Consider the following 13,586-nt stretch of genomic DNA (forward strand, 5'->3'; position numbering starts at 1 on the left):
GGCAGCAGCCAAAAAAGCTAATACAATCCTTGGTTGTATAAACAGAGGCATATAATCAGTACCATTTTATAAATCCTTAGTAAGACCACACATGGAATACTGCATTCAGTTTTGGTCACCACATTATAAAAAAAGATCTTGAGATTTTGGAAAAAGTGCAAAGAAGAGCAACTGAAATGATGAAGGACCTGGAGACGAAAATATATGAAGAAAAATTGCAGGAATTGGGTATGGCCAGTCTAAAAAAAAGAAGGATTAGGGTGATATGATAGTATTCCAGCATTTGAGGGGCTGCCATGAAAAAGAGGGGGGGGGGGTCATCATGATCATTTCCAAAAGCAATCTAATCATAGAGACAAGCAACCTGGAATTAAGGAGAAACTTCCTAATATCGAGAACAATTAACCAGTGGGACAGAAGTTGCCTTCAGAAGTTGTGGGTGCTTCATCTCTGTACATTTTTAAGAAAAGACTGGACAGCAATCTGTTTGAAAAGGTATAGGGTCTCCTGCTTGAGCAGGAGGTTGCAGTAGAAGACCTCCAAGGTTACTTCCAGCTCTATTCTGATTGAATATCATGGCATTCATATTATTGCTGATAGTCCTGCTTTCTGGACCAAATACAGTTTTTAGGTTGCCATGGACTTCTATCATAATGAAGTGATGTTACGTGGGTTATGTTGATAATAATTTCTGATTCTATGGATGCCTTTGAATGTATTATTAACTGCATTTAAATTTTCTATTGAGCCCTCTGGAGAAAACTATGGCCCTATTCAGACCTTGTCTTTAAAAACTGTTATTGTTTGCTATTCTGAAGAAGCAGTAACGCTCATTTGTAGAGAATATACTTGGATCGCAGCAGATCTCGCTGCTAAGGTTCCATCCAGTTTGCACGCAGAGCTCCCATTTAATGCCTAGCACCTAAAACCTAGGTGAATTCCTGCCAGTAGGTTTTGCTACGGTTAAAATTATTTGATTGCACTGGTTTTTAAAATTACAGTTCTTAGGATTTTATTTTTACAATGAGTCATAAATTATCAAGGGTGTCAAAGTTTCATTTTGTGCTTATTTGAATTTTGGGGACTTTAATAGACAATTAACTGAAAACTAAGAAGAATGTTTAGAAAGCTTCTATAAAAACCTCTCTCTCTCCCTTCCTTCCTTCCTCCCTCCCTCCTTCCCTCCTCTTAGTGGTGAATGTACATCCATAAAGATTTAGCAAATAAGAGAGATAAATAAAAGGCAATTGATCTAGCTAGGACAGGGGTTGGCAACCTTAAACACTCAAAGAGCCATTTGAAACCATTTCCCACATAAAAGAAAACACCAGGAGCCACAAAACCCTTCCCGTGCCTATTTCCTGAACAGCCACAAAACTCGCACATGTAGTTGAATTAAACATTCTTTTTTTTCTTCTGAAACTTTTCTTTTCTTGGATTTATCCATGGTTGACCTACCGGGGGTTGAAAAGCTCAATAAATTGTGTGTTGGCGGGTGTGTGTGGCTGTGACACATATTTTGAGCAACATGGAGCCAGAGCAGAGGGACAAAAGAGCCACATGCGGCTCCAGAGCCGTGGGTTCCTGACCTCTGAGCTAGGGAAAGAAATATACTGGTGTTTGATGAATTTTTCAAGCTTTAAATATTAAAGCTTTAAATCACAACTGAGTAATATATTGAGGATGGGGGTGACATCAATTTTCTGAAAAAGCAACCTTTTTTTTGGAGTTGACAAAATGGTGTTGAGCTGTAGAAAGATGGCCTCCAATCTCACTCATCAAGAGTGACACCAAGGAGAATTTTCACTATGCAATCCATTCCTCATGTCAATAATACTTAGCTCTGAAAACTTCGGTCTCTTTTCAGAATCTTAAGATGTCATCTAATTCTCTTTCTTCTTCATTCAGCCATCACTTTATATTTACTGGATTTTAAAAATCTTTGAACTATGTTGGCTTCACACTCCTTTGTCTCTCTTTTCCCCCCTTGGAGCCTACTAATCAAACATGAGTCGTTAATTTTCATCACTTGCAAGTTGGAGCAATTTCATTACCACATTGCAAAGGTGAGAAAATGAAAAAGAAACTATGAATATTCATTGGGCAAATGCATAGGAAAGTTTGGAAGAGTATGAGAAATAAAAGAAAGAACTTTTCTCAATTTCTCTGAAAGCACGGTTCTCCAGGGTTTGAGAATGTTTCAGGGATTTAACCTTCATGAATCTCATTTATACAATTTCCTGTGTTTTTTGTCATTCATACCACGCAGATAAATTACCTTTGAAAAGATGTTCAAATTAAAAATAAACAGTATCATATCTGTCTAGTGACACTCTGAAATCCAAAGTATAGTCTTGATTATGAATACAGGTAGTCCTGTAATTGAGCCAAAATTTTGTTTCCCTTTTACAACCTTTTTGCCACAGTTGTTAAATCAGATTACTGCTGTTGTTAAAGTAATAACACAGTTGCTAAGTGAATCTGGCTTCCTCACTGACTCTGCTTGTCAGAAGATTGCAAAAGGTGATCACATAACTCTGGGACATTGCAACTGTTGTAGATATGAATCAGTTGCCAAGTGTCTAAATGTTGATCACATGACCAAGGGGCTGTCAACTGTCAACGGTCCAAATGTGCTAGCCAGTAAAGGAAACTCCTGAGACATTTCTTTTCTCCAAGTGTATATTTTGCTGAAAAGCCACATGGGTACAGAAGTGGAAAAGCCAGATCTAACATTTTGTGTGCAAAATGCATAAGACAAATTCCCCCTTTCCCCCCTGGACCTGCATTGTCCTTTGTCCAACAAGCGGTGGCGCCTAGATTGTTTTGAGAACAGTCTATCTGCCTTTGACGTTCTCAGAGTTGATGATCTTGGAGTGGAACTGACTCAGGCTTCCAGGTGGCCCACTTGCATTCCAGAGTTTCCCTCCCAAACCATACCAATGCCTCCCCTCCCCTCTTATGTTATTGTTCCCTGGTTGCGACTAGGCTGCATAGGTCATAATTCACTTTTTTCAGTGCTACTGTAATTTTGGATGAGCACTAAACGAATTGTTGTAACTTGAGAACTACCGTACTACAACAATAATTTTTTTTTTCTAATGAAGAAAATAGGTAAAAATAAGAGTTAATACAATTTCTATTTTGCTTCTCTTTTTTAAAAAATACTAGTGTTGCAATACTTTATATTTCTTTAATGATCTCTCACTCAATTGCTGTCATGCCATCATCCTTAATGTTGCTATCACCTATCACCTTCTCTATGTCTGATTCTCCTTTCTGTAAGTACTGTGCTTAGTGCTCTTCCCAATAACTGCTGAGCTATTCTTTGTTTTAATTTACTATTTTGTAATCTGGAAGAAACAGGAACTAATTCAGCTCCTTGGGCCTTGTATCTAAGATCACTGCTTAACAAACAAAAGATCACTGTTCTTTCCTAATAACCTTCATTTGCACTACTGTTCTTAGATCCCTTAGCCTTAGCTTAGAGTCAGGTAGTGACAAAATAAATGGTTCACCGACAAATGCGCGCTCAACAAAAGTGCGCCGACGAAACCGCGGCGAGAAAACCGCAAGGTTGAAATCGTGCCAATGATTTGTGACTACCTGAATGAGCACAGAAGCACGCCAACAACAGCGCGCCGACAAAAGCGCGCCTTCGACAAAGAACTAATAACAACCTAATAACCCTAACCCTAAACCTAACCCTAAACCTAACCCTAAACCTAACCCTGAACCTAACCCTAAACCTAATCCTAAACCTAACCCTGAACCTAACCCTTACCTTAACTTAAATCGCGCTTCCCTTATCTTAACTTAAATCGTGCTTTTGTGGGCATGGCTTTGTTGGTGCATTGTTGTGGGCGTGTTTATGACGTCGCAGTTTTATTGCCGTGGTTTTGTCAGCGCGCTTTTGTCATGCGCGCATTTGTCGGGTCACGAAATAAATAGGAAATGAAGCTTCTTCCTAGTATCCATGGTCATGCTCTTCCTTGAACTATTACACTCTTTATGCCAGCAAACTGTCTCCCCAGCTGTTCCTGGAAACCACTGAATCTCTTTGTCACCAAAATTGGAGATAGCCTCTGGCTCAGCAATGATGGTACCTCGGTGTGAGTATTGATGGGTTTTTATGTCTGCCAGGCACCATCTCCATCTCTGAACATTTGTGACTGTGAGAGCTGTCAGTGGTGAGATGCCATCCCTCATCCCTCAGTGTCAATTATCAAGACTAAAATGAAAGGCAAAGAAAAGCTGCCATTTTCATCCTTCCCTTTGCTGCCTGACAGGTCCTTGGGCTGATCACAATGCGTTTTTGGGCTGAAAGAAGCGTAAGTGATCAATGTGACATCTAAGTTCTATTGTAAATATAAGAGAATGTTTTGTGGGAAAACCATGAGTTACAGTTACTGAAGAAATAAAACGCTGTATTTCTTGACTCCAGTTTTAAAATAACCTTAACACCTCAGCTGTAGCACCAGTTAAATCATAATGACTGCACAGGCTCGTTTCCTTATTTTCTTCCATTCTTATTTCAGCCAATCTTTCCATCAAATTCCTCAGACAAAATGAAATTCTTCTATCAGCTCTTGCATACTGACTGGCCTTTGCCAAGAAAGGGAATTCACAAATACAGATCAAAAAAGATGCGACGTGTGCCCATTTTCTCTTCTACTTTGGTATGTACCAAAGAGGGTAAAAATAGAGTTTAAAAGCCATATGCCTGTTTGTAAAACAATGGAGAATGAATATATTGCTAAATAAAATAAGAGACTGTAACTGAAAGATAAAGCAGTATAATGTTTAAACTTTCACATTGCTTTTTGCAGTGGTGTAGTAAAAAGTGATTTCTTTGCTCATCTAACAAATTGTAATAAAAGCCCTAAAGGTTATTGCAGATGTGCAAGGAAAATAGAATATTTCAAGCTATTTAATGTTATCGCTTCTTTGTGAATGTCTGAAACAATTGCTGCCATTTTAATAGTTAGACTTGGGAAGAGAAGGAAATTATTAATCATGAGCAAATGTTGTAGAACAAAGGGGTCATTTGAACTTTCAGTAGGTTTTTAAATTTTGCAAATTCTGCTAGTACAGGATATAATATGTTTTAATTTTTCCATTGTTAAAAAGAACTGTGACCTTGGCAAATACTCAGCATAAAGGTTAAAATGATAATTTAAATTTTACAATGATAATGATTTTACAAAAATGATAATTGCAACTATGAAAAACCCTTCATTCAGTACTGTTATAATTTTGAATATTCACTAAGTGAATGGCCATTTGCTACTGACAACCTGTATGAGATTGTTTACAACAGGAAAAATCTCGGTACCTGAATTGTATTAGATCATGAGCTTGCAAAAATGCTTCATATGGAAAAACTACTTATTTCTGCATAAGAAAAAAAAATCCAGATTGAACGCCAGCATGATTAAGGAAGGTGAAAACCTTTGTGCTGAGATTTTTAAGTAAGATAGAGGGGCTTTCAGCATAATAATACCTTTTAACATTAAACATGTAGTTTGGACATGCAAAATGGCTCACATATTTTTCAACATCCTGAATCAGTTCCTCTAACTGGATAAGCAAAGAAAAGATTAAGACAATGCAATTATTTTTTTGAAAATCAAATGACTACATAAATTTTACAAAATATCCTGAACTGTTCTTTTGACTAACCCATGAAAAGCCCTACTTTCTTAGTATTTTCTTAAAAAAAAAATATCTGAATGTCTTAAATTTTCCTCTTCTGCTTTTACTGTTCCAAGCCAACATGATGTTGGGAAGAAATATTGTAAGAGGGTATGTGGTTCTATGTGCCAGTAGCATAATTCTCTGAAAATAGATAGAATGGGACTAAATTTGTTCTGGAAGAAACTGTACAAGAAAGAATGAATTTGACAAAAGTCCAGAGGCTACAGAGAAAACACTGTAGGAAAAATATTCTCCAATGTATCCCTCTAAGATAGGCTTAGGCTGGTGAATGCTGTTAGCTCTTCACTTCTGAACCCGCCAACCTCCTGCTTACATGATCCAAATGGAGCTGCTATTAAGATATTAAAAGGAGTATGTTTAGTATGTTTTCCCTACCATGAATTCTTTCCAATCACATGGAATGTTGAAAGGAATTACGTAAAGCTTTTTGGCTCTCTTTGTCTCCATCAGTAGGCAACTTGTTAACTCTCAGAAAACTGACTAGAATGGGACCAAAAAAGACTGAGTTAAAAAATGGGCCAGATCTCAGAGGAACTTTGGACAAAAGAATTCCAGTAAAAGAAAAAGGCAGAGCATTACTGATTAGTAGTTTCGAAAATAACCAAATGTTCCATTCTAAATTCCCTTATTCTCTCTTCAGATTGGAGTTGTGATTAAAAAATCTGAAGACGTTCCAGAAGCTGTGCTTTGCATACTTTCCTGATCTTATTATTATGTGTATATTTGCATACTTATTTTTAACAGCTCTTTGAGTGGTTTAAGTTTGTTTCAGTTTAACTTTTTCTTTTCTTTTTTGTGGATTTGCATAAATATTCACTTTTATTTATTTATTTATTTATTTATTTATTTATTTATTTATTTGACTTATATACCGCTTCAAAGGGCTTTCAGCCCTCTCTAAGCGGTTTACAAATTTTTTAGCAAATTGAGTCAGCAACTTGCCCCCACAGTCCGGGTCCTCATTTCACCCACCTCAGAAGGATGGAATTTATACTTGTATTGTCTTAAGTTATCCTAGGACAGGGCTGTCAAATTTGCGGCCCGCGGGCCAGATGCATCATGTGCTGATTTAGCAAAGGGGGCGGGGAGTCAAAATATGTCATGGGATGTCACTATGACGATACAAGTTTAACATCCCTGTCCTAGAATGTAAGCGTTATTAGATGTCTTTTGAAGAAGATTTTTTTGAATGAAAGGGAATAATTTAAATCTAAATCCTGTTTCTTACAAATACTCATATATACTTGTCTATTACCTTGATTTGATTTGAAATTGCACATTTTTCCCATAATATTTTTTTAGAATATGGGTATGTCAAATATATATTAGTGATAACTCAAGTACAACAAATCCTTCATGCTGTTTAAATGTCTGACTTTCAGTGGCTTACATCAATTATACAACATGTAACATTACTATAATTCAAAGAACATTAAAATTATCAAAAAACATCAATAATTATAGGTATGATCAGTATAAATTTAACATATAGCATTCTAGAAACCATAACTGTAATTTAGGCATATCTCTCATTTTTTGCTTCAGTCTCCAAACAAAAGATTGTGTTTTTAAAACTTTCCTAAGAACCAGGAGTGAGAGTGCAGTTTTTATAGTTGAAGAAAGGCTTTACACTCACCTCTGCACAAACCATGGAGAATCTCATCCAGTTCTCTCCATATTATTTGGGTAGGTCAATTCTATTTAGTACGAGCAGTCTGTAAAACAGCCAGGTCAAATTATCTGAACATCCCCACCAGCTTTACCTGTATTCAGAGAACAAGCTGGCAACCGTGCAGCCCCCACATTATTATTTCATTAGTGATATGCGCAGCATATAAATTTAATAAATAAATAAATAATGCTGTATGACAAATCAAAGTTGCCCTGCTTAATATATGAGCATTTTGTACCATTATCAGAAATGTATACATCTTGAATAATATTAGCATTAGTCAAATAAACATAGAATTGTTATTGTTACAATGACATATAGTATCTTTTTGTTGTATTCTCTGTTAAATTGTAATACTGCTTGAATTAAAATTTAATTGCAGTTACAGAGCACTTCTGTGCTGCACTTTAATTGGGTGAATGTATATTGATTTTTTAAATCTGTAACAACAACAACAGACTTTGTTATTGTTAAGCTGCTCATCTTTAGTTGATCACTTAAATTAGGTTTTATTGCTATTGTTGATCATATTTCAATATTATCATCCATTAGTATATAGAATGGTTTTTTTCTTTTCTTTGCAATAGTATTTAAATCTATTATGAAAATATTCACTTGTCTGTGAATATGTAACAATTTCACATATTTAACAATTATTTACCTCTTTTAAGGTATGTAGAAGTAGTCCTCAGCTTCCAACATTTCATTTACTGTATATTCAAAGTTATACAAGCATTCAAAAAAGTGGCTAATGATTGTTTTTCACAGTTATGACTGTTTTTAACAGCCTCACAGTTGCATGAACAAAATTCTGACTCATGTTCAATTCATGTTTATGACAGTTGCAGTGTCCTGAGGTCCTGTGATAATATTTTGACTTCTGATAAGCAAAGTCAACAGGGAAAGTCTAGAAGAACACCTGACGGCCGTGACCAGGGGGGGCTTTTACCAGGTTCACTTGGTACGTCAGTTGCGCCCCTTCCTGGATCAGGATGCTCTGTGCACAGTCACTCATACCCTTGTCCTTTCTTGCCTGGACTACTGTAACTCTATAATGGGCTGCCCTTGAAGAGCACCTGTAGGCTTCAGCTGGTCCAGAATCGGCTGCGTGGGTTATCATGGGGGCACCTAGGTGCTCCCATGTTACACCCCTTTTAGGCGGCCTGCACTGGATGTCTTCCGGGTGAGATTCAAGGTACTAATTTTGACCTTTAAAGCGCTCCATGGCTTAGGCCCAGGATACCTGCGAGACCACCTACTGCCACCAGTAGCTTCCCACCCTCCAGTGTGATCCCACAGGATTGGCATCAGGGTGCCGTCGGCCAGACAGTGTCGGTTAGTGACCCCCAGGGGGAGCGCCTTCCCTCTGGAATGAGCTGCCCCCGGAGCTTCGTATAATCCCCGACCTCCGGTCCTTCCAACGCGCCCTAAAAAGTTGGCTTTTCCAGCAAGCCAGCCTGGCCTGAACAAAACAAAATAAATTATTGATCATTGTTAATTTTAATTCGAATTTTTTTAAAAATGTTATTGTTAATTCTAATTGGGTTTGTTTGGGATATTCTATTTAATTTTTTAAAACTTTTGTATTATGTGTTTCTTTTTGATTTGATTTGATTTGAAGTTTAATGTTGTACGCTGCCCTGAGTCCTTGGGAGAAGGGCGGCATATAAATCTAATAAACAAACAACAAACAACAACAACAAAGAATCCAGATTGCTTAACAACCTGGTTATCAAATTACAACTGCAGTGATTTACTTAACAACTGCGGCAAGAAATGTGATAAAATGGGACAAACCCCACTTAACAGTTGTCTTACCTAACAATGGAAATTTTGTGCTCAATTGTGGTCATAAGTTGAGGATTACCTGTGTTCATTATTGTATGATTGCTTATTTTTCATGGAAAAAAGAAGAATCAACTTAAAACAGAAGAAAGTTAAGGAATTTTGAATATAAATGCAAGATACCCCATAATAGAATGACATTTCATTTCAATTTTCATACTGTTAAACTGTAATTTAATTCCCTTTATCCCTATTCAATGAATCATACAAAGCAAAGAGAGTTCAAATACCCTAATAAATTATTGAGCCTTCAACAGGAACAACATATGATATCAACTGTTAAGGATGCTTTAGTAAGATTGACATATAAAAAGCAGGTTATAATGTGCTATAGATCAACAATTTTTAAGATTTTATAGTGATTTATAATACTAAGTTAAAGACCATTGAAGAAAAAAAATCACATTTGTAAGTAACAGTTTTGCACATTACCCACGATCAAGCTGCTTATGTAGCCGTGCCTTTACTTCTTCAGGAAATAATTGAAATTAGGGATATGATCAAACATATGGAAATAGGAAAGATTTATATGATCTTTATGATATGATATCTCCCTGATTGGTATAAGATATACAGTATACATGTGCATGTCTGTATATATTTGTGCGGGTGTACACACAGACACATTTTTTTAAAATTCTCAACCTTATTGGTAATATGGGTCCTTTTCAATCCTCAGTCATCATCGGGAAGAAGACATACGAGAAACTGGAGAAGTACGTGTGCCTGAAGGAGGAACTAGAGAAGATGTGGCCAAACTGGTTCCAGTGGCGGTAGCAGTTCTCAGGGCTGGGACTCCTAAGCTGGGAGAGTGGCCCCAGCAGATTCTAGAACAATATCAGAACTCTGTCCTAAAGAGTGCACTGCTAGGAGCAGCTAAGATACCTCTCTGTACCCTCAAACTCCCAGGCCACTGGCAGAAGATCTGAGGTTAACTGAAGGGACTTGCAGTTAACTACATGGACTCCTAGCAGATATTGCTAGGAGTCAACACTGACTTGAAGATATGCACATGTGTACACACACATACAAACCAAAGATGGGTTGCTGCCGGTTCGGCCCAGTTTGGCCGAACCAGTAGTAATGGCAGGAGGCTCTGCCCACCCGGCCGGAAACTTCAGTGCATGTGCGGGCGTGCATACACATGTACACCAGTGGTGGGTTCTGGATCCCGTTGCAACCGGTATGCGGTGACACAGCTAGGCCTCCACCCCTGTTGTTGGGGACAATATGCTGACTCTGCAAAACACCCAATACTTCTGCAAAGTACTGTGAAGTTCAAAGTACTGTGAAGTTATAGCTATTGCTATTTTGTAGCAGCTGTTGCTAACATTTGGAACAGAATTACTACATTTTTTAACCTATTTAACCCATATAACCTATGACTTATAGAACGTATCAAGGATTTCTTTTTATTTTTGTATTTATTTGTTTATTTAAAAATAAATTTATATTTATTTTATTCTGGAAACATTGACCTGTCTTATCTGTTGGAACTGAATATAAATTATTGTATTATAACTATATATCTAGGTATATCTATATCTATATCTATATCTATATCTATTATCTATCTATCTATCTATCTATCTATCTATCTATCTATCTATCATCTATCTATCTATCTATCTATCTACCTACCTACCTACCTACCTACCTACCTACCTACCTACCTACTTACCTACCTACCTAGCTATCTAGCTATCTAGCTATCTATGGTGTGTTTAGTTTTTAATTTTATGGATTTTAATGTTATTGTTCGGCATAAATTTTTGCTTACATTATAAAGAGAATGTAATCCTTCTGCTATCATGGAAGGGGATTTGTTCTCCATTTCATCAAAATCATGCTGGGTTTCTATCACTGAAGGCTGCAACTCATATTTGGAAGGTGCTATAATGGAAGTATAATTTTGAACATTATTCTCAGGGCAAATTTATATAGTGAGTTAATCTGTGTTTGATATTCACAGAGAAATGCTTTTGTTCTTGTATTAATTGATTAATAGTTTCATCTGGCCAGATTATTGCCTGTCAAATATTTAAACCATTTGAGATACTGCAAAAGGAATTTGAGTCTAAAAAAAGACATTGATCAATTAAAACATATTTTGGTTACACGTATGTGTTGGTAGCACTTACATATTGAAATGTGTTTTTGATTATTTAGAATGTACAGAAATGTCATCATACAAATTGCAAAATGATACATACCCTAATGACAAAATACTTTCATGATATTCCTGAATAATAGGCACCTCCTCCTTCAATTAGTTTGTCAAAATGAGATTTTGCTGTAGTTCATTTCTCATTTTTAATTCCTGTTAAAATACTTGCCATTCTTATAATACATTTGCTAGAGAAGTTAAACAAACTTAGTAGCAGAATGCATCCTCGTCTTGCTCTCTTCTGTATGGACTCCCCATATCTGTCCGCCCCGTGCCAACTCAGTGAAGCAGTAGAAGTGATGTGCCAGGGCCTGGAGGCTGTCAGAGTCTGAATGGGAACGAACAAGCTTGCACTCAATCCCGACAAGACTGAATGGCTATTGATGCTCCCTCCCAAAGATTGGCTAACTATTCCACCTCTCAGGCTGGGGGGTGAAATTATACGCCCCTCAGAGAGGGTTCACAATTTGGAAGTCCTCCTTGATCCACAGCTGACTTTAGATCACCATTTGTTGGCTGTGACCAGGGGGGTCTTTGCCCAGGTCCGCCTGGTGCACCAATTGCGACCCTACCTGGACTGGGAGGCACTTCAGATAGTCACTCACGCCCTCGTCACCTCAAGACTGGATTACTGTAACACACTCTACATGGGGCTGCCCTTGAAGAGTGTTCGAATACTTCAGCTAGTCCAAGACTTCCTGGGAGGAGCCTACTGGTGAAGGCAGCAAAAAATCAGCTGCCTCCGAATTCCTGGCTACGTACCTGTTTAGAGGATCTTCCATCTGACGTCTTATCAGGTTTTCTTATCCTTCAGGCAAGAGGGAAAGAAGAATCTGTTTTGCTGGCAAATGCTCTTCGATTTTTGCAGCTTTTGTGCTTGCAAGGAAAGGGGGGCTAGCCCATGGCAGAACGGCTGTCCGTGCTGGGAATTTCAAACTGCCTTGTGCAGGACAAAGTAGGTCTCTCCCACTCTGCTCTAAGTTTTGTTTGATTTAATCTTATCACGAGCAGAATCCGTTTACTGCGAGGACAATAATTGCTTATCAACATTTTAGCTTCTTCTCTTTTTCTCCTCCGAAAAATTATTTACTCAGAGGCTTTTAAAATGGCGCCGAGCAGGCTGGTTTCTCCGGTAATAACGAACACTTTTTGCTAATTCTCACAAGACTTCAAAAGAATTGAAAAGAATTCTTGAAAAGAATTCAAAACAAAAGAGATAGCTTATCACATGTTTTGGTTTCACAATAGAAGAATTTTACTCCTTCATTAACTTTGCTTATTTGGAAGTTAAATGGTGATGAATCTGTTGAACGGTCTTGTTACAATGTTTACTCACTGAAATTTTTGCCAAGCCTTAAACTTCAAAATAAAAGCCTCTTTACTTAAAGCTGCATATTTGGCAATAGAGTTTTATTAACTGCAGGCAGACAAATTTTGAAATGGCCTCAAAACCAAATATTAACTTGAAGTCGTCACCCTCTACTTCCAGGGGCACATCCTCAGTGCCTGGCACAAAGCTGCAGCCTCCGCCTCCTACTGGGGATGTGTTAACGAAAGAATTTTTTCTGAGTAATCTAAGCGAGGCTCTTAATGCACAGACAATTAAAATGGAAGATAAATTTAGAGATAATAGAGAGGAGAGAAAAGAGGAAATAAAAGAAATGAAAGAAGAAATTAAAAGTGAAATTAAAAGTGAAATAAAAGGACTTAAACAGGAGTTGTATGAGAAATTTGAGGCTAAGGTTGATAAAATTAGAGATGACATGCTGAGTCTTGTAACTGTATTAACAGAACATATTTCTGGAGTGGAAGATACTCTAGAGGTTCTTAATGATGCCAATGCTAACTTGACATTGAAAACAGAGGTGGTGGAACAAAAAGTGGAAAATGCTGAAAAAGAAATTATTATGATACAGTACCGACAAATGGAGTTCGCATTAAGAGTAAGGGGGCTGCGTGAGGAGAAACAGGAGAACCTGAAACAGATCCTATCGGAAGCTTTTGACCGCCTGATGGGAAGACCAGGGACCAACCAAGGCTGGCAAATTGACAAAGCTTACCGCGTTAACTCCTGGCTGGCAAAGCAGAAGCAGCTTCCTCGAGACATCGTTATATATTTTACTACAAGAGAGTTCAGAAATATGGTACTGCAAGCGTCTTATAACACTAAGCTTCAAATTGGCG

At 37.5% G+C, this 13,586-nt stretch overlaps 1 protein-coding gene across 1 annotated transcript in view; it reads left to right on the forward strand.

Annotated features, from left to right (window-relative positions):
• RAPGEF2 (Rap guanine nucleotide exchange factor 2) overlaps positions 1-10,697 on the forward strand; it is a 205,849-nt gene extending 195,152 nt beyond the window's left edge. Inside the window, exon 31 of the mRNA XM_032224678.1 lies at positions 9,915-10,697. The gene's annotated coding sequence lies outside the window, so the exon portion shown is untranslated. The remainder of the gene's footprint in view (positions 1-9,914) is intronic.
• Positions 10,698-13,586: the final 2,889 nt, after the last annotated feature.

The sequence above is a fragment of the Thamnophis elegans genome, chromosome 9 (assembly GCF_009769535.1).
Source record: "Thamnophis elegans isolate rThaEle1 chromosome 9, rThaEle1.pri, whole genome shotgun sequence".
In the NCBI taxonomy this organism is placed as follows: domain Eukaryota; kingdom Metazoa; phylum Chordata; class Lepidosauria; order Squamata; family Colubridae; genus Thamnophis; species Thamnophis elegans.